Below are 21288 nucleotides of genomic sequence, written 5' to 3' on the forward strand. Positions count from 1 at the left end.
ATATATATATATATATATATATATATATATATATATATATATATATACCAACTAGCCTCAACGACTTTAAAGCTCTAAGTTTTGCTACATTCTCGTCCCTTCCGCAAGCTAGGATCCTAGACAACTTCACTGGTGCATCTTTTAAAAGCTTTTCCCTTCCTTCCTTTCTTCTTTTCTTCCTTCCTTCCTTCCCTCTCTCCTCCCTTTTTTCCCTACCTCCTTCAACCTTTTTGAGTTTTCTTTCTTTCCCAGCCCTTGAGAAAATGGAGAAAAATATGATTAGTGGTTATCTATGCAATATGCTCACTTATTTTTCTGTTGCATGTTATAAACCCAGTAGGTCTCAATAATAATTATGCTCTTTTTGAACTATACTTAGTATTTATGCTCTTATATCTAAGAGCATAACTTTCCTTTCTAGGAAAGGAGTATTTATTCATAAAAGTTAATCAGTCAAAATTAAATTTTTGATGTGATCAAAAGAGATCAATGTAAACTGTATCCAGATTGATTAATACATCCAAGGTCTGGAATGAAAAGCTATCTTTCCTGGATGTCAAATGACACACAGGCTGTCAATGACAGGAATCCAAGATGGAGAGAAAAATCACAGTGTGTATGTCACAGTCTAAGACAAATTAAAGCCAAGTTAAATTGAAGAGTTTATTGGATATAATTGTTGTCTTTATGTATTAATGAAAAACAATACTATCTATCCCAAATTTAATACTAAGGCTAAAAATTTAATCTCAGAGTTCTTATACAATTTATAAACATTCATAAATGTCAAAAGGCCCCATTTCTTGATTGAATTACAATCTGCTATGCAATTTTGAAAATATGTATTAATCTACATGGGTTTATTTTTGTTCAGTTCAAATTGTTATTTTATTGATATGTGCCCTTTCTGCCTAAGTGATATTCACCTTGTATGTCTATAAATTGTTTTCATCTGAAATGCAAAGAATTATCTATAATAGTTTTGCATAAGGTTAAAAACATTTTCATTAAGCATGCTGGGTTCAAAGCACAAATATCTAGCCAAGAATATAGAACTATAAAGCCCAAAATGAATCAAGACCTTAAAACCTGGTCGGGGAGGCAAGAGTAGAGAGGGGGAGAAGGGGTGATTTGTAGTGAAGTCTAGTTTTAGTTTTGTGATTTCTGAGTAGAAATTATTATATAGTATCAATCTCCAAGGAACTGAAAGTATTATTAACTGTAACTTAAAGATTAGTCCATTCTGAATTCCATTTATGTTCTACGGCAATGGTTCCCAACATTTGAGGTGATACAGATCCCTATGAGAATTTCTCTTCCCAGAAATTCTTCAAAAACACCAAGTTTCAAGCATCTCCCAAACTCCATGAAGGTCTTCCAAGAATTCCAGGTTAGTAACCCTTGGTCTAAGGGGAGAGGGAAGAAAATGCTCTTTCAGTCCCCCTACTCATCACCTCTAGGATGTTTTAACAAGTTGCTATAGAGTTAAAGCCAGGAGTAAATGAAATGTATAGAAAATGGATCTCTACATGGGTGAGTGTGTGTCACTAGAGACACACAGACTCCTTTACAGGACTTCCAGACTCTGACTTTCCTAGTCCCTTATAGCTTCTTTTTTAAAAAGTCTATAGAGCCTTAGGAACAATGAGGTAGAGGAATAGTGAGCAGAGAAATGATAGTAAGAGTTACTATTCACTGAGTACTTTCTGTGGTTCCAGGCATCTTAAGTAAATGTTTCTTAAATTTGAATATGGGTATACCCAGGGAGGTGGAGCAGTGTGACAAGAGTGTGCAAAGCCACAAAATAAATAATAAAGACACGGCTGTCTCTTTAGAGGGTCAGTTGTCTTTGTGACTAAGTAATTTAAACTCTTATTTGTATATGTACTCATTTATCCAATAACTATTTCTTGGATGTTATAGAAAAAAAGAACAGATCCTGTTCTCATCCTCATGGAACTTCCAGTTTAGTGAAACAAACAAGGATAAATTGAGGGGTAGAGTGCAAAATGTGTACGTATTTTTTAGGGTGAAACCTGAGACCTCACTGAAAAGCCTCATTTGCAGCAGACTGTTTCAGGTGATGTCCAGGCACCCTGAATATTGGATGCTCACCTTAGCTTGATGATCACCTCCCTGGAAGAGTTTGAAAAGCAGCATTAACAGTATATCATTTAATCCTGACTACAAGAGTAAATACTATTACTTCCACTTTACCAGAGGAAAAAGGGAGATTTGAGAAATTAGGAAACTTACCCTAAATCAGACAGCTGCTGGGATCTGAATAAGTCTGTACCATTCTGAGGTCTGCATATTTATAACCCTTAAGTTCCAGTACCTCTAGGTGTTTCCCACTTTATGTTTGCCCTTGAAGTCTGGCCTCATTAAGAATTTTGTAGGCTAGTTTAAGTTTCTCCTTTGGAAGGAGACAGTTTGGGCTTGATTTGCAGTCTAGATATTTCAGGGTGGTAAGGGAAAGCTACTATTGTACCCATTGTTTGGTGCAGAAGCTGAGACACTTGACAGCTGAGGTACCTGGCTGGGTTAAAAAAGGAGTCTGGGCTGTCAGTCTCTCGTTCCTCTTGACTAACTCCAAGCCTAGGCAATGGTACTGTCCAAGGGCTTTTCCGCACGTGGGATTCACACTGGCTGATAAAGAGTGAGAGAAGCTTTGCTAAGGGAAAATAATAGTGCAATAAAAAAATGGAAAATAAGTAATCATAACTCACTCACAACAACTGGTTACTTTCAGCATTGTGAATCAAAAAGGGAGAGCTTATTCATCACAAATGAATCAGAAAATTAGAATGTGTCACAGCATTGATGACAGAGCTGAGGAATTCAGATGAACTGAAGTTCAACACTTATCCTTCTATCTGAAGAGGGTAAATGATGTGACAACAGGACAGAAAAGACCTCTTAGACATGCCTTTAATCCATCCAATTTTTTTTTCAACTACTTTCTCTAGCAGTTAGGTGGGTTTATATCTTTGTTTTCTATGAGCAGAGATAACATTGTAACATCCTTTTAATGTTCTAGAAGTATTGTGTTAATTAATTCTTATGTGGGAGTCATTCCAAATAGTAGGATGAAGATTTTTACCTTACTGATTTTCCTAATACCTTTCTGGCTTCCAGTGTTTTCAAAGGATGAGGCCCTATTGGGTTTTTAAATTCATATGTCTCAGAATATGTGCCAGCTTCATAGGTTCCCGTCAATTGATATTCCATCTTCACTCTGGATACATGATTTCCTTTATCTGACAGATTCAAGGAATTTTATGCTAGATATAATGACATTTCATGCACCCTGAATTTGGAGGTTTTTAATTCTCTATTTTCTACCTGGCAAAAGATTTATAAGTTAAAGTCAGATGGAAGGCTTATTCAGATGTGCATACAAAACATGCTCAATTTCCCTTTAGGTACTTTGGGGTCTCCCGCAAGTTTCTTGAAGTGTCTTCATTCCTTTGGTCAGTCTTAAGGAGACTGACTATAAATGCCATAAATGGTCATTTATATCTTGGGGTCTGCTTTTCAAGACCATATTGAGAAGAACAGTAGGGAAATCACAATGATGCCTTACCTTTCCTTAATATGCTATGATAACACAGAATGATGTCTGTCTTCAAAAACCAAGATGATGAAATCATGATCAATAAAAAGGAAGACTTCAAAAACTGAAGTTCAGCAATTAGGTATAGGATTGTTTCTGAGTCTGAGACATTGCTGAGATACAACTTGACACTCTACCCCATCCCATACAAATCCTCTTGAGTCTTCCTGATTCTTACAGGTATAAAGCCTGAGAAATAAGAATGAAGTAAAAGCAGTAAGGCTGGGAGGGGTGGCAGGGTAGGGTGGGAGGTAGTATCAGGAACTGAATTTGTTTAATATATTTAGGATGATTTCTTAGAGCTCCTAAAACAGACTTAATTCGATGGCAGGATGACATTCAGGAGCTCTCTACAATCTTATACCGAACAACTTTCTTCCTTTCAAACTCCTAAAGTTATAGCTTTACATGTTCCAAATGGATTGGTGTACAAGACCTTTTATTATAGTACATTAATATCTTTTAGGGGATGCTGAAAAGGTCTGGTATTGTTATCATGTGGTCCAATCAAGTAGAAACACTTGGTCATAATGCTGCTCACAGCTTACTATTAATGCCATTTGGTACAAAAAGTTGTGCCTATTATAGGACAAACTCATCCCAAGACTCCTTGGTATATAAACACAGAAAGTAACATGTTAGTGGTACAGAGGGCTTTGGAATAAATATGGGCACAGCAGGAGGAAGAAACATCCAGATCAGTGTGAACAGAAGGCTGTCTTTACTCAAATGGTTCCCTTGAATCTTTTTTAATACAAAGGGAAAAATTATAACACAAAATTTATATCAAAAGATAAAAATTAAGCAGGTACTTTCACCCGATGGTCTGTTAGATACTAAACCAAGAGCACAACGTGGGCACAGTCTGTGTTTTAAAGACTTGATAAAAGCTTTCCATAATACAGATTGGAAAATGTTACTTTTGTCCTTGTCACCACTAACTATTTGCTTAAGAGCAATCCAAGATCTTTCACGATCTGGCCCCAATCCACCTCTCTTGTTTTTTCTCCACCACTGCTTCCTTACGTACTGTAACAGGCTATTTGCTCTCCCTGAACATGCTCAGGACACCTCTGTCCCTGAGCCTTTGCTAACAGTTCACACTAGAATCTCCCAAGCCTAGAACAGTGTCCTAAACACAGCATGACACTCCAGTGTTTGTTGAATAAATGCTGTCCATCTATTTTAGGAGACAAAGATGATAGAAAAAAGTTGTTAAATCAGTAAACAAATAGCACCAGAGAGAGGGCAAGGAAAAGTTAATTTTAGTGCATTTTAGAGTGGGGGGCAAAATGAGCCTTTAAGATTAAGAAAACTGATGCTCTTTATTCCTGGGTCTAGCCAATGCTATGAGTCAGTTACTTTTTTGGGAACAAGTTTCAACCTCAAGGTTAAATGAACACAAATGCTCTGTCCATCAGCATATAATGAAAAAGCTGTGGCTATTTCCACATCGGCACAGTGAAATTAAAATATGCAGTGCCTTACTCAGGGGCATCATGTATGACAGAACTTTTTAAAATAGTCCCCTTTGCCACTCTCGTACAGAAACAGCTATAGAGATAAAAGTAAATGTTTAAAAAACTGGAATAATTTTGCTTAAGAAAGAAAGTGCTGAGGTGTATCTTCATAGTTTTCTGACTATAAGAGAAGTTGTTATAAAGAGAATAATGATAGGTATTTTTGTCCTAGGGTGAAATGATATTAAACTGTCCAGTGAAGAATTTAAGACTTAAGGATGAACATCTTAAATGTACAAGTGGTAAATAATCAAATAGATTGCTAAGAGCTGTTATGAAATTTCTATCTTCACGGTTATTTAAAAGCAGGAAAGATCCTCATCTATTTCAGATGGAATAAATACAGCTCTGCCTCCAGTCAGGAGGGTGAATTCAATACTTCTCTAGTCTTGTTTTGCTCTATATGACTACAAAATCCTATAAAATGCTGACTCCCAAAATTGTACAGAATCACAACACAGTTGAGTAAAATACATTTTATGGTTAGAAGAGGATAAGGCAACACAGAAAGTCTGTAAGTTACTAAATTCAAAACAGTGTATATGGTGCTTTATGTATTGATTCAATTTGCCAAATGTATATTAATTACTCAAATAGAATTGAGAAAAAATATACTTGAATCTACTATGGTTTTAACATAATGATTAGCTACAGTAAAACATTCTAACAATTAATTCTTTCACATCCAAGAAATTTAGCTGAATATTTCATAAACCTGTTATGAATATGCATTTAAATTCAATATCCAATTTTTTTTTAAAGTTAGAAAAAAGACCAGAAAATAATGTAAGAATTCATTGTTATTATTCCCAGGACATTCTCTGATGTCTATCTTTAAAGACATCAGGAGAACCAGTGAACAAATACTTTTAAATGGCCAAAAGGGGCTCCATATGACTAAGAATGTAAATCTGATGACAGACTCAGGGAAAGCTCTAACAGGGGCGGCAAGTTACTGGCTTTCTTATCTATTTACCTTGCAGCTTTGGAGCTCAGCAGAAGTGTCCATTACATACAGCACACAGGATTAGATGAACAGTTCCAATGACCTTGTCTGAACCAAATTCATTTAAAGCAGTTTGCCACATTTCTTAAATAGAAGATGAGCCCTTTCTATCTATGGCCCAGATTTGGACTGGATCACTGAACTATTGCCCAACTCTTATAAGCAAAGCAGTAACGTGTACCAATCAACAGGCAGCCCATAGCAGAGGCATCAGGAAGGTCAAAATACACACACATAAGAAATTGGCAGTACATTATAGAGGAAAGCTATTTCTAAAGATGGACTTTGGCTACTAAAGCCTTTGAGTGTTATTCAACCTTTGTTAGGAAAAAAAATCAGTCCCCATGTAACTTGTAAAGATCTGGTTAAAAAAAGAGATTGAGACAGAGAAATGTTTTATTTTGCAAACCATTATTTTCATAAGGACACAAATCAGAGATACACTATGCCAATTTCTTCATAGATGACTTTTTATAGGATATTATTCTAGTCTTCACTAATGACTTCTGGAGGTTGGTTATTGCTGTGATCAGGAGCTGGGAGGATAGAGGTCTAAGACCTTTCAAGAGAAACATTTTGTTCAATATCAGTACAGAAAATAAAGCCAGCATTAAACTGACTTTGACCACCTAACTAGGATAATGGTTGGTACATGTAGCCATTGCTTATGCTGTTTCGAATGTCAAGAATGAATTGAGGACATGGGGAGGGGGAAGGGTAAACTGGGATGAAGTGAGAGAGTAGCAATGACATATATACACTCCCAAATGTAAAATAGCTAGCTAGTGGGAAGCAGCCACATAGCACAGGGAGATCAGCTTGGTGCTTTGTGACCACCTAGGGGGGTGGGATAGGGAGGGTGGGAGGGAGGGAGATGCAAGAGGGAGGGGATATGGGGATATATGTATACATACAGCTGATTCACTTTGTTATACAGCAGAAACTAACACAACACTGTAAAGCAATTTTACTCCGATAAAGATGTTTAAAAAAAAAAAAAAATGAATGAACTGAACAGCAAGGGTGTCAAGCTAACCAGCAACTGGAATTTTGAAAGCCTGTGGTACAATAAGCTGATAATGTTGTTGTTAGAATTCATAAAACTTACTCCTGGCTCCCTCCCTCCATCCCTTCCTATTTCTACATCCACATTCCTATCATCAGGCAGTTGAAGAAAAAGAAACAAATGTGACCTGGACTGCCTCTTTGGGGACACACTCAGTCAGCTCTCCATCCTCCTCAACCCCAACCTGCTCTCAGTTATCTGAAAAGTTAGTAATTTAACTGCGTTTAATCCTTCTTCTTAGGGGAACTGTCATTTTCTTATCTGTCTCTACAAGATCCAAATTCAGGTTTTTCCAAGGTAATGAAGGAGGTATTTGGTGATTATGTGTTTGTGTGTGTGGTGATGGTGGTGGAGGTGGATTCTGCTCTGGACTGTACAGATTGTTCAGCTTTACTTTCCAAGGGCGTCACCTGATTCCCCATCTCAAGAAGCAATATTGCCTATAGTTTAACTGCAAATAAAGATACATACATATGCATGCATATACCATATATATGTGTGTGTATATATATATTTCCTTTTGGAAGTTATAAACATTGTGGGACTTTCTGTCTATACGCTCTGTGAAGTGTTCCTACTGATGTCAGAGTAATTTAGGCAGAAACATAAGAAAACATAAATGGTTTGCTCTGAAACTTTACAAACATGTTCTTTGTTGGTGATTTCCCCCTGGTTAATCTCCATTGGTTCCTGGCTCTTCGGAGCATGTGCTCAAGGAGATTTCTCACAGTATCTTTCTGCCTCAGACAACCCTGTGGGTGAAATTTACTTATAAATACCTGAATTCTTGTATTCACCTATTAATGATCTAGGAATTGAGGATGTTTCCTGTCTGCTCTTTCACCTTCCACTTCATGAAAGGATTAGATTGTAAGCAACCTAGAGGAATCCTTCAGGCCAAACCCTGGCTGAGCTGATCTCAGCAGGCAGGGAACCCGTGGCAGCCTGTGAAACACAATTATGAAAATAGAAAGAATTCACCTATATTTTCAGGAAGAAATTATGTCGTTTCCAAGATGAGACCTAGAAAATAAGGCACATTAAAAGAAACTGAGCAAGACATGAATTTAAAGAGTCAGCAGAGGTAAATTTCAGAAAGTGCCCAATTTGCCAGAGCTCTCCTCAAGCCGCAGGTTCATTTTCAGGACCAGACAGTGGCCTGCCTGGATATTTCAAATGAGGCCCACTCATCCCTGACAAAAGGGAGTGAGTATTTCTCACCTCCAAAGGCAATCAATTTGTGCCACGGAGTCTGAAGGTTCATGGCTTTCTTTTATTTTTAGAAGTCTGTACATGTGTGGTTCCTCTGTACGAGTTGGTCCTGAGGAAGTGATCCATCCACAACTCTACAGAGCAAATTAACCCCATACTGAGCTTTTTTTTTTTTTTTCCCCTCATTTCACACACCTACTCAATGTTTTAAATGACCCAGCAGTAGCATGATCAGATGATTTTTTTTTTTCTTCTCAGTGAGGAAAGCCTGGTGGTGGGAGAGCTGGGACATATCTGCTCTAATTCAAAACAGAAGTGTGGCCCTAAAACATTACCAAATAACATTTTATCAGCAGTGCAGAAATGCTCAAAAATGCTTGAATGAAACCCTTTCATGCTATTCATCCAACTTACTGAAGTTTCTATTTTAAATAACAAATAATACATAATAAATACTGAGGTAGAGAAGTTTGAGCTATATCCAGAAAATTTTTAAAAAATCTCATTTTACTGGAAAAAAGTTAAAGAGACCCACAGCCTCCTTCCTCATCTTTAAAAGCTTCAAGAGAAGGGTCAATGAGAAGAACGACACATCCTTTTTCCATTTCAAGGAATAGGCTCATGTTTTTCCAGATTTATTTTTGCCAAAGTGAATGTCTTGAAAACTCTAAGATGATCGCTGTTTTCTAACTTTTCAAAAAAGAAAAGAAAAAAGTGAACATGATGATGGTGGGTGATTTAATGGAATCAGCTTGTCAACATGATGAAACTGAAAAAGCTTTTACAGAATATGTCCACATGCTAAAATAAAAAATCTTTAACATAATGTATATAGTGTAGCGTGATTTTTGTTATGGCAAAAGAAGGGAATATCATTAATTTAGACAGTAAGTGTAAGGTTCTGCTAAAAACTCCACGGATAAATCATAGAAATACATCTTGGCCAGACAAATGGAGCCAGACAAGTTCTAGTTCTTTCAGAAGCTATCAAAAGAGCCATCAGATTTTAAGTCTGTCATCTCTGGTATGTGATAAGAAAAATTCTGAGCTATTTCCCTCAGTTATACTAGAATACAGCTTCAAAATGTTAACGATTTATACATAAATGGACAAGAAAATGACCTCTCCTGAATGTCCCATTTTAGGCAAACTATCAGACCCCTCTCATTCTCAAAAGTAAATGTGGCAAATTGGCTCATTTTGGTAGGACTTGGCCATAGAACATGCACGTCTTGTGTGAACTTTCAACCTCTCTTTCTTTGGCAGAGTGATTTATGCACACACTATTTGATGCCCAGGAGTTCTGTAATTCTCAGCACAGTAGTCAGTAAGTACAAGGGAAAACCTATCACATTTAAAATTCATGTTCGAAGTGTCTTAAATCCTATGCTTTTGAACTGAAGGCCTTATGAAAGTTCTAAAACACATTTACTACTTCCCCCTAAGCGTCTTATAGGTGTGGCTGCCAACTGAAAGTGTTAGGTTGGTAAAACTGGTTCAATAGGCAAAAAAGAGGGTCCAAATGAGACAGTGCTTTTATTTACACTGGTTGGAAATTTTATATTTGATTTATAGCCCAAATCAAGCTCTTACATCTGTGCCTCTGGCCTTTGGCTGGAACTGCTTCATCTGGTCATCCTATAGTAGGATTGTTGTTATGGTTTCAAAGACTCCTGCCCATCACTGATGTTAAGGGCTTCTAAAGAACTTACCATAGTCTGCGAGCCCCAATCCCTCACTACCTCTCTAATCTCATTTCTCATCACTTGCATGCACAGTTGGTCCAGCTGCAATAGAATATGGTTACCTAAGTGGAACAAGAACAGGAATGTGAATGAGGATTGAAATGAATAAATTAAAACAATCAGTGACTCTATGCCCTTGTGAAAATTCAACTCTCTCATTGGAGAGACACCTGTGTTTGTAACTGAGACTAAGAAAGTGTATGAACTTTCCTTGAGAATTGGTTAGATAAGGGAGAACATGCAAAGCATTGTCCAGATGGCGGCATGCATTTATTCATTAATTTAACAGAAGTTTTTTCAGCGTCTACTATTAATTACTCTGCTAATTGGACTCCATTCCTGCTCTCAAGGACCTCTACTCTAATGTACACTTTAGAGAGTTTTTATGTCTCCATTATCGCTAACAGGTTACTAGCCCGCTTAGGTAGGTTATCATAAATATAACCACCTACCTATAACACTTCTTGCTCCTTATTCACTCTTTTCAATTGCCCTGTGACACCCATTAAGCCCTCATCAATAATCTGACCCTTTGTGGCCTATATTATCAACTCAGTTAACGTCAACTTAGATAAGAAACCCTTACCCCACCACCAACTACCTTTTCTTTTTCAGTCAAGAAAATATCATAAAAATCTTCTCAGAACTATTTGTTTGAAATGGGCCCTTACAATCTTATTTAAAACAGCATTTTTTTCTTTTCTTTTCATTTTCTGAGAAGCATATCTTGAGTTACAGGCAAATTATGAGTCAATGGTCTCCCAGACACAACACTCACTACTCTCTGGGGTAGAACATTTCAGCACCCAGCAGAGAATCCTAATCTTAAATAAGCTCAATCTCAGGAAGGATTTAATGGAGCACATGTCTCTGGTCCCTCTGCTCCTTGTAAGGAGGTACCCCCTCCATTATATTTCTGTCTTTTCTAAACTTAGCTATCTTAGGTCAATTGCAGTGAACATGGTATAAAGAACACTAACTCCCCCTCAACTTGTTAAATTTTTCTCCCTCAAATGCCTTATAAACAAAAATACAAGAATTTAATGTATGTACAGAGCAGCAAATGTTCTCTCCCTGTTTCTTTTCAGATATTTTCTTCTTACATAAACAGCGGTGATAGAATTATAAGTGCCACTGCTCTGCCTCCATGTTAATATTCTTATTATCTTGTATAAACAGGAGTGAATGAATATGTACATGACACCAATCAATCCCTTTTTTAAAAATGCAGTTCTCATCTTTTTAAACAGTAGAGGAAGAATTAATGAATTCAACATGTAGTTTACCTGTTTATATTTTGGATGTTAATAAAGTAAAACCAAATTATTGCCTAAGTTCTTTTCAGACTTACATCAGCCATTAACACTCTCCATGCCAGCATGGGCCAGGCGAAAGTGGAACTAATGGCCCTGGGTCCAAGTCCCTGGAGTCAGCTGGCAAGAGGCTTGGAAGGCTGGAGAGGATGTTAAGCTGCTAGGGCAGGAGATTTTGGCTTGTTGGGTAGATAGGAGATATTCACTGGCAGTGAAATACATTCTTTTTGTAGAGCACATTGCTAGGGAGAGGTCATCTGGGGCATTAGGTGACAGGAATATCAAAACCAAACATACGAGTGCTCTGAGGAAACCAGGGAAAAGGGAAATCACTATTTATTTCCATCTCCTCATTGGCTTCCCTTCTTCCCTAGTATGCTTTCTCTTTCCATCACTTCATACTTCGTCTCCCTCCATTCTTCAGGTTTTCCTCTGCCTCTAACAAAGAAGCATTTAGGAACAATTTTAGGGAATAGTGAGACCAAAAAAAAAAATTAGAGAAGACAGGATGATATACTGTACATTTATATATACACAAGAAAATACAACCTATATTTGATTGACCAAGAACTAGAAACTGGGAATTTTGAGATTTAAAAAATTCATGGTATGTCTGGTCATATTAATCTCCAGACCAGCTGGCTTTTAGCATCACTGGAAAGAGCTATAAGAGAATCATGAGCAGGAAAAAAAAAACGGGGGAAAACGGAATTGTATAATTCATATTCGTAAGGAGAAAGGGAATTTAGAGTTGTCTATTGAAATTCCCCCAAATTATTTTTTGGACTTATATATGACAATACCAAGAGAAGAAGCCTGGGAATTCTGATTGGGTTTGGGGAACTACTAAACCCTGTGTGTTGTCAAGCAAATAAAGGATAACCAGAGCATGGCACCTCACAGTGGGTAACATGGGTGGCTTCTCTGCCACCCTGACATATGGAGACGGGGCCCACAGGAGCAGAGGTGCCTTATGAATTCTAGAGAGATGCTCAGGTTCATCTGACAATGAAGGGCTAGCTGCACCGTGTCATCTGTGAGGTACCTAAATGTATCCTGAAACCAAGAGTCACCATTTTAGGCCTTGTCTTCTTGAAAAAAATTCTAATACAAAGCTTATGGAAATACTTTATTTGGTCACTGGGTGGGGGAAGATGCTGGGACATATGACAACATTCAACGGCCAAAGACAGGAGGAAGCAAGAAGAAAGAAGAAACCCAGAAAGGGAGAGAGAGAGTGCCAAAAGAAGGGTGCCAGCTCTGGAGATTCTGTAACCGAATAAACAGAGAATCTTAAAATAAGAGAGATAAAAGAGCATGCTTTGAGGGAAACATCAGTATGCTTTTGGAATCTGAGGCAAGAAGGAAAAATATTTGCCTCTTGTCAATTTTTACCATTGTCCCATGGAAGGTTCCTCTTTCTTCCACTTTTACATACACAGGTATATTCTTTTCCTAAGGATTAGCCTTCTGTGATAATGGTGGTAATGATGGCAGTCTTAAATTATTGGTAAAGTTGGGAATGAAACTCTGACCTCCAGTCTATGTCCTCCAAAGTGTTCAGTCTACTTTCTGTGGTTTCTCTGTGACCAGTGGCAAACAGTATGTGTGGTAGGGGCAGACTTCCTTCTTGGGATATACATGACTCCAGAAAATAAACGCCTTCTTACCATGACTTTTTGATTTTCTTTTTTTATTTCTCTTTTCTCCTAGGCTATTAATCTCCAATTTCTTCTCTACCAGTCTGGGCCCTCATGGTTAACTTTAAAGACATCCACCATTAGTTTCCCCATCTATGGCTCTCAATTGTAGCTCGCTAGTTCTTGAGGCCAGAAGAACCCATTCAAGTATGTTTGCCTTAGCTCCCAGGCTGCTGAGCAACGCTGAGGAAAAATTGAAAAACTGTACAGCCTGGTGCCCTTCCAGAGTCCTGGTTTCCAACTTGAGCTGGGGTTCTGGAACTACTTTACAATTCTTATATTTTCCCTAGTCTGTTTCCTTTTTTAATCCCCAGTTGCCATTTATCATTGTAATTAACTCCTTGTAACTTACCTCCTACTCTTTATTCCCAGCTACTGTATTAACCTTGCCTCTTTTTTCATAGAGAAGACAGAAACCATCAAATGGCAGTCCCATCACCATGTTACCTCTGTCAGAACCCATCCCTAACATCTGAGAGACTTTTTTCTCTGGCACTAATAATCTCCTCCAGGATCTTACTATATCAGTTACTCCTTTCTTCTGTATTTTCCATTTTCCTACTGCATGCCAACATGCTTCAGTTGCCCACATGTCAAACAAACAATAACAACCATAACAAACTAACAAACAACAAACCATCTTCTGTGGACCCAATCTCTCCCTCCTTTGAACCACTTTCGAGCTTCCTAAACTCCAATTTATTCCTCAGCACAATAAAATCTGGTTTCTCTACCTGTGTTTCCAATTAAACTGCCAAGGTCTCCAAAAACCTCTGAACTGCTAGTTCCTAAGGTCTATTCTTCAACCTTCTCGTTTTCTTTCTTTCTTTTTAAAGTCAGGTTCATTAATGAATAATTTACATACAATAAAATTCATCCTTTTAGTACCCTTCTACAGTTCAATAGGTTTTGACTTCTGTGTTGGTTCCTTGATGTCTACAAAATAAAATCCGAATGCCTTGAATTCATATAAAATCTCTTCAAAATCTCTAGCAGTCTTCCCCATGTAACCCATTGTCTGGTCATACACCATTTAACAAAATGTACTCTGTACATTCATGCCTCTGGGACTTTCTTCATGTTTCCTCTCTATAAACACACACATTTTTGTGTAATATAGTAAACGTTATTAATATCACCACATTGAGTTCCATATAGAATTATAAAACTAGATGCTATTTTGAGAAGTTGATGTTTTCAAAATAGAAAGTAACTTTAAAAATATTACTACCTGAAGATCTCTGCTGTTTTAGTGTTATGGGTTGAATCGTGTCCTCCTCAAATTCATAGGTTGAAGTCCTAGCCCCTAGTACCACAGAATGTGACTGTATTTGAGAATAGGGCCATTGAAGATATGATTAATAAAGATGAGGCAATCCTGGAGTAGGGTGGGCTGCTAATCCAATATGACTGGTATCCTCTTAAAAGGGGAAGTTTGGACACAGACAAGCACATGAGGAGAATGCCATGTGAAAATGAAGGCAGAGATCAGGGTGATGCTTCTATAAGCTGAGGAACACCCAAGATTGCCAGTGAATCATCAGAAGGTAGGAGAGAAGCATGGAACAAATTCTTCTTCAGAGCCCTTGTAAGGAACCAATCCTACTGACACTTTGATCTTCGGTATTTAGCATCTAGAACTGTGAGACAGTAATTTCTGTTATTTAAGCCATCCAGTTTTGTGGCACTTTGTTATGGCAGCCCTAGTAAACTAACACATTTAATAAATAAACATCTTTGAGTATGCTGGAATACTAAGTAGCTCATTCACTCATCAAGTCCTTAATTGATACCTACTATGCGCTAGACACTGCTCTAGGATATGAGGATGCACGGTATATATGAAAAGCTCAAACAATATTTGTTGAATGAATGAATAAGAACTTCATCATGTTACTGTATTTTTTGAATACTAATAAGCAGTTAATCTATAAATCAACATAGGATTGATTGAATGCCTGCCATTTATTCATTGATCAAATATTTATGGAATATCTACTATGGGTCAAATAACATTCTAGGCACCAAGGATAAAGTTATAGATAGGACAAGTTCTCCACTGTCATGGAACTTAAATTCTAATGGGGGGAACAGACATCAAACATGAAAACAAGTGAAAAAATTATGTAATTTTACTCTGTGCCCCACACTGACAATCACAAGCATTTATTCTGTAAACCCGCTAACTCTTGAACAATGCCCAGGGCAGTACTAATACTTAAAAATATTCCTCAATACCATGCCCTGTTATTTCCCTTACATTCCTGCAATCTACATATAAGCCTGAAATATCCCTAAGGTTAATGACCTTAAGTGGTTCTTTAGACTTTCTGATTTAATAATAGTTTTAGGAGTTTACACATTACTTCAGAGTCTACAAAATAAAGATCAACATGATAAAGTCCAAGAGTGGAGGTAGGGTAATCCACAGGCAGTGCACAGGCTAAAACCTTTTGAGCAGGACATCTCCAAAGCTGGCTTTCTCAGTCAGTCAACGTCATTCAACACATATTTCTTAAGCACCTCCAGTGTGTCAGCCCCTGTGCTGAAGATAACAGAACTGTGGGCAGAGCAGGCATGGTACTGACCCCCATGGAGTTTACATTCTAAAGGGAAACACCTGAATGGCTAATTTCACAGTCCCTTTCTTAATTACGATTGTGATGAGGCTGTGTGAAGAGAGCTAGAAGAACTCCTGGGTTAGGGGACTTGGCCGCGAGAGGTTCGTGAGAAGCTTCCCTGAGGAAGTGGTGCCTCAATACTGGCTTTGGGGCTGGGGTATGGGTCTTTGTTTGAGCAGGGATCACAAAGTCTTATGTTTCTCCTTCCTCATTTCCTTTCATCCACGTGCACACATTTCAAATACTTAAAAGTATTCTTCAAATACACGAAGAACACCAAAACTAAACACAAGAGAAGGACTCTCCAGAGGAAAGAGGCCAAAAATAGAAGGGAAAAATACCCCTAATCTCACCATTTGTTTTGAAAACACCCAAAAATGATTAAAACACATTATAAACTAAAACATATGAACTAATCACTTGCCAAGTTTCATTTTTAAATCATAGCCATTTTTGAGGTTCCTAAACTGAAAAAGAGTCTTCAATATGAACTTGTGTTTTTCTTTTCTTGGCCCTCAGTTGGCTTGAAGCATTTGCTGTTAAGCTGTATGGAGGGAAAGGGATCCAGCTGGTCAGGAACACATGGCATACCTCCCTTAGAAGGGAAGTGCCATGAGATCAGGCCTTTGTCTATTCGTAGTTATATCTTTAATACACAGAAGAGTGCCTGGAAGATAGTAAGGACTCAGCAAATACCTGCTGAATGGCTAACTGAATGAATATTCTGGGCCTTTGAAGGAATTCTCCAGCTCTCTTTCCTTACCCAAGCCGCATCTTGCTTTAAGCCAGTGGTCCTCGGGCAATTTTTGCTCCCAAAGGGGACATCTGGCAATGTCTAGAGACATTTTTAAGTGTCAAGACTGGAGAAATTGCTACTGGTATCTAACGGGTAGAGGCCAGAGATGCTGCTAAATATTCTACAAGGCACAGGATAGCTCTGCATAACAAAAATTTTTCTTTCCCCAAATCTCAACAGGGCCAAGGCTGTAAAACCCTGCCTTAGGCCCTTTTTACTAGTGGGCTGTACTTGGGAGTATGGTCCTCCATATATTGGGGAGAAGTTCAGCCCTACTGTATTTGGGAGTATGGTCCTCCATATATTTGGGAGAAGTTCAGTCCTAGAGCAAGCAACAAGATGGATGAAAACTTGTTTCATCCTCATTCCCTTCATGAACTGCCCACCCTGGGACTTTTGACCCCACTGGGTCAATATGTGGTTGCTGGAGAAACCACTTGAAAAAGTCTGTCTCTACAATGGTGGGGAATAATTTTTACAGTGTATTGGTAATTTCCCTGAGCTTACTTAAGAATATAGCCTAATTTAAATAAAATTAGCTTGTTTAGAGTCTAGTCATGTGTCTGTAAGAAAAAGAATGTCCTCCCCTAATTCAACCAGTTTCTCCATGTCTGATCAGGGTGTGCACACCAGTCTAGCTTTATAATAAATAAGATCAACTTCAAGAATCCCCCAAAACCCTATAATGTGCCTGTAGAGAGACTGGGTCTATAGCATTTCCTCTGCTCCTTTCCTTGCCCTGTGTATTAAAATAGTAGTATCTGATTCCAGTTTCAGCGGGGAAACTTCCATGGTGCCAGAGGAGTACATGCACTGATTTCCTGCCAATGATGGTTGCTCCAGGAATCTTGGTGTTGTGGCATGTGTCCCAGTTACCATAGAGACCGCATACACTAAGAGTGTAACATTATGATTGGTGGGGAAGATACATTTTGCAGAAGCTTTTTGGAGGGAGAAAGAGAAGACAAGAGAAAGAAAGTGAGACTGCCAATAAAGAGGCACAGCAAAGAGAAGTCCCTGACCATCACAGATTCTAGAAATTCGGGACCACAGAGATTACAACTACTAATATAAGACCAACATAATCTTTCCCCCAAAGGCTGCCTCCATCAGAAAAATCTCAAGTATGAGGAGAAAGAACTGATATAAAATATTCTAAAACAAAACAAGTAAATAAATGAACCTACCAAGGTCTAGAGGTGACAAAAGTGGTATCACAAGAAAACACTTTTAAGTGATTCAAGGCAAGGAAAAAAAAAAGAAATCTAAGAGAAAAATAAAATTGAAACTTACATTCCTGAGGATGGCTGACTTACAGAGAGGCTGGCTGGCAAGGAGTAACTTAAGTTCTGAGTGCCTATGTTTCATGCCCCGAAAGTGGAAAGGAAAAGAATAAAGATGAGTCCCCTCTCATTTTTTAACAAGGGTCTCCTTAAACCTCCCAATGGTTTGACATTATAGCAGATGAATACATGCTGGTCACAGAAAATCTGACAAAAACTCTTAGCAAATACATAAATTAGGGGACATTGCTCACAATGCAAATAGGCTCATTCCATAGTTTCATAAAATAACGAGAGCTTGAAGTGCACCGACAGTGTGTTCTCATGAACGTACTAATGCTCTGCATACAGTTTTGAGGTATAGTGTTTTTACAGAGATCAAGGCATGTCTGACATGTAAAGGGTCCAAGTGTTGAATTGTAGATGTTTTTAAATAGAAAGGAAGGCTGGAGATAGGATGTGGGTTGGTGTAGGGGACGAGTGGGAATGAATTTAGGAGAAAACCAGTCTAAGGAAATGTCAGATAAATGATTATGTCCAGGTCCTTGACCTCTAGGTCTACGTCTGGTAATGTTTTATTACACATACTTCAGCCTAATATATCCACTGCCCACTGGAAATCCCTGTTTCCAAATTTAAATTATCATCAATATATTAATAATCTCTGAAATCTACATCTCAAGCCATTAGTTCTCAAATCTACATCTTAAGCCATTAATTCTGACCTCTAGCCATCTATATCAAATGACCTACTTGACAATTCCAACTGGATATCACAACATGTCCAAAGCTCAATTATCTTCTCCTTTATAGTTTCTCTCCTTCCTATGTTCTCTATGTGAGCAAATAGCAGCAATATTCACCCATATGCCCAAGCCCATACCTGGAAATCATCATCCCTCAAATAATCACCAGATTTGTAATTCTAATGTAATTTCTTTTAATAACCAACGGAGGCTTTTGTGCATAGAAAGCAATATTAACAGTTAATTGGGTTTTAAACTATTATGTGTGTGCATGCGTGTACCTATCTATATACACATATACTATTCTATTTAATAATCTAATAATTTTTTTTATAAAATAAGAAAAAATGCTTTCAGGAAGGGTGAGGTTACTAGGCAGAAAATTTGGGACCTCAAACTATTTCAATAGTTGGGTCCTCAATTATTCTGGGAAGAATGAGAGTTAGGATCTGATCTGGGAGCACCTTCCAGAATGATTCTTTAGGGTCCCAATGAACACACCAAATATTCTTATAGTGACTATGATGATGACGGGTTCTAAGTCAACATCCTACAAAGGGAATTTTACAACTCATGTCCTCTGTGTTCAAGTTCCACTCTTATCCAGTTCTTTTATAATCACTTTCCACTTTATAGCCTTATAAAGGTAGACAGCATTTTGTTTTCTCCATCAATCAGGTTTCTTGACTCTGGTGACCTTTTACTTGATGATGTTTCTCACATTTCTAGGTCTCTTGCTCCCACTGCACCACATTAGCTTAGGCCTCCATTACCTGTCACTTGTAATATGGTAACAGTTCACTGTACTATGTTCTCTTACATTTCTGAGCCTTTGCACATGTCATTACCTGTGTCTAGCACAGCCATATTCCGTAGTAAGAATTTACCAAATGAAAAAAAAAAATGCTTTAGATCTTGCTGCTTTGGGTACTAAACAGAAATAGTGGCCTATCTAATATTCTGGATAAACCTGCACAAAGTGCTCTTACTTTCAAAATTAATTTTGAAGAATGAAAATTTTGCCATGGAGAATCACGGGCCAATGATACAATTTTAAGTTTTGCATCTAATAAAAACATCCGTAAACTCAGAGCAAGAAGCACTCATTTTTTTCTTCAATTCATCCAGCAAGTATTTCCTGAACACCCTTTATATACCAGGCACTATTCTAGGCACTGGGGATTTCTTAGAATGCAAAACAGACCAAAAAAAACCCCACCAAGATACAAAACCCTGCAATCATGGGGCTTATAGTCTATGACAAGGGGAAATAAATATGTAAATAAAATATTTATCTGAAGGGAATAACTGCTATGAAGCAAAGGAAGGGGGCACAATTTTAAATATGGTTGTTATGAAAGGCCTTACTTAGAAGTGAAAATTGAGCAAAGACCGGAAGACAGTGAGCAAACAAGACTTAACCTGCGGAAAGCACTGCAGGCGGTGAGAAAAGCAAGTGCAAAGGCCCCGAGGTGAAATCATGTACGGTAGGTGAGGAAAGCAAGGAGGTCAATGAAGCTTGAGAGGAGTGAGTGAGGGATCAAGCGCTAAATGAGGACACAGAATTAACTGAGGAAACTGAACGTGTAGGGCCTTGTGGACTACTCTAAAGGCTTTGGTTTTTCCTCTGGGTAGATGGGGAGCCATTAGAAAATTCTGAGCAGAGGAGAGACGTGGTCTGACTTAAATTATTTTACATGCATTACAAAGAATCACTCTGGCTACCATTTTGAGAATAGGCTGTATGTGGCAAGTCCAGAAACAGAAAAGATACAGATAGGAGGCTATTGCAATAATCCAGGTAAGAGATGATAGTAGCTTGAGTCAGGATAGCATGGTGGTGAGGATGAGAAGTGGTAAGATTCTGGATGTATTTTGAAGGTAGAACTGCAGAATTTGTTGATAGGTTGGATTTGTGAGATAAAGGGCTGGGAGGGAAATAAATTTTTGACTTGAACAACTCTCAGGATGGAGATGCTATTACTACAGAGGTGGGAAAGAATGCCTATTTGTCAGGTAAAACAAGGAATTCCATGCGGGGATGTCACATTTGTGGTGCCCATTAGACTTCCAGTGGAGATTTTGAGTAGGCAGTTAAATATGTGAGCCTAGAATTCACATATTCTAGGCTAGGGTAAAGGCCTGGACTAGAGATACAAACTTGAACTGTAAGCTTAGGTATGAATATTAAGGAAGTGAACAGAGATTAAAACAGAGGTTCAAGGACTGAGCCATAGGACGCTCCAGTGTTTACATGTTGGGAAATGAGAATGAATCAGCCAAGAAGAGTGAGAAGAAATGGCCTGTGAGGTAGGAAAGAAATCAGGTGAGTGTGGGGGACTGAAAGCTAAGGGAAGAACAGGTTTTAATGGAGAAAGAATAACAAGCCATGTAAACAATGCTGAGAGATCAGGAAAGACTGCAAACTGTTTGATGGATTTAGCAACATGGAAGTCACCCATAATCTTAGTGTGAACTGTTTTACCACGTTGGTGGGTGCAAAGCTAATTAGAGAGGGATCAAGAGAGAATTAGAGAATAGGATTATTGGAGAGTGTCTATAGTGAGTACCATGACATTGCTTGAGAGGTTTTGCGATAATGGGAATCAAAGAAATGGGACACTAGCTACAGGGAGTGTGGGATCATAAGAAAGTATTTTTTAG

The 21288-nt window shown here is 38.1% G+C and overlaps 1 protein-coding gene across 23 annotated transcripts in view; it reads right to left on the reverse strand.

Moving 5' to 3' along the window:
* ZBTB20 (zinc finger and BTB domain containing 20) overlaps positions 1 to 21288 on the reverse strand; it is an 820261-nt gene that overhangs the window by 186646 nt on the left and 612327 nt on the right. For 2 of the 23 annotated variants that reach the window (XM_029213663.1, XM_029213656.1), the window contains exon 1: positions 6113 to 6138. The exons of the other annotated variants lie outside the window; for them this stretch is intronic. The gene's annotated coding sequence lies outside the window, so the exon portion shown is untranslated. Of the gene's footprint in view, positions 1 to 6112; positions 6139 to 21288 lie in introns of those variants that run through there. 23 annotated transcript variants of the gene reach the window in all.

Source organism: Monodon monoceros, unplaced genomic scaffold (assembly GCF_005190385.1).
Source record: "Monodon monoceros isolate NGI ecotype Baffin Bay Population unplaced genomic scaffold, NGI_Narwhal_1 Super_Scaffold_11, whole genome shotgun sequence".
Classification (NCBI taxonomy): Eukaryota; Metazoa; Chordata; class Mammalia; order Artiodactyla; family Monodontidae; genus Monodon; species Monodon monoceros.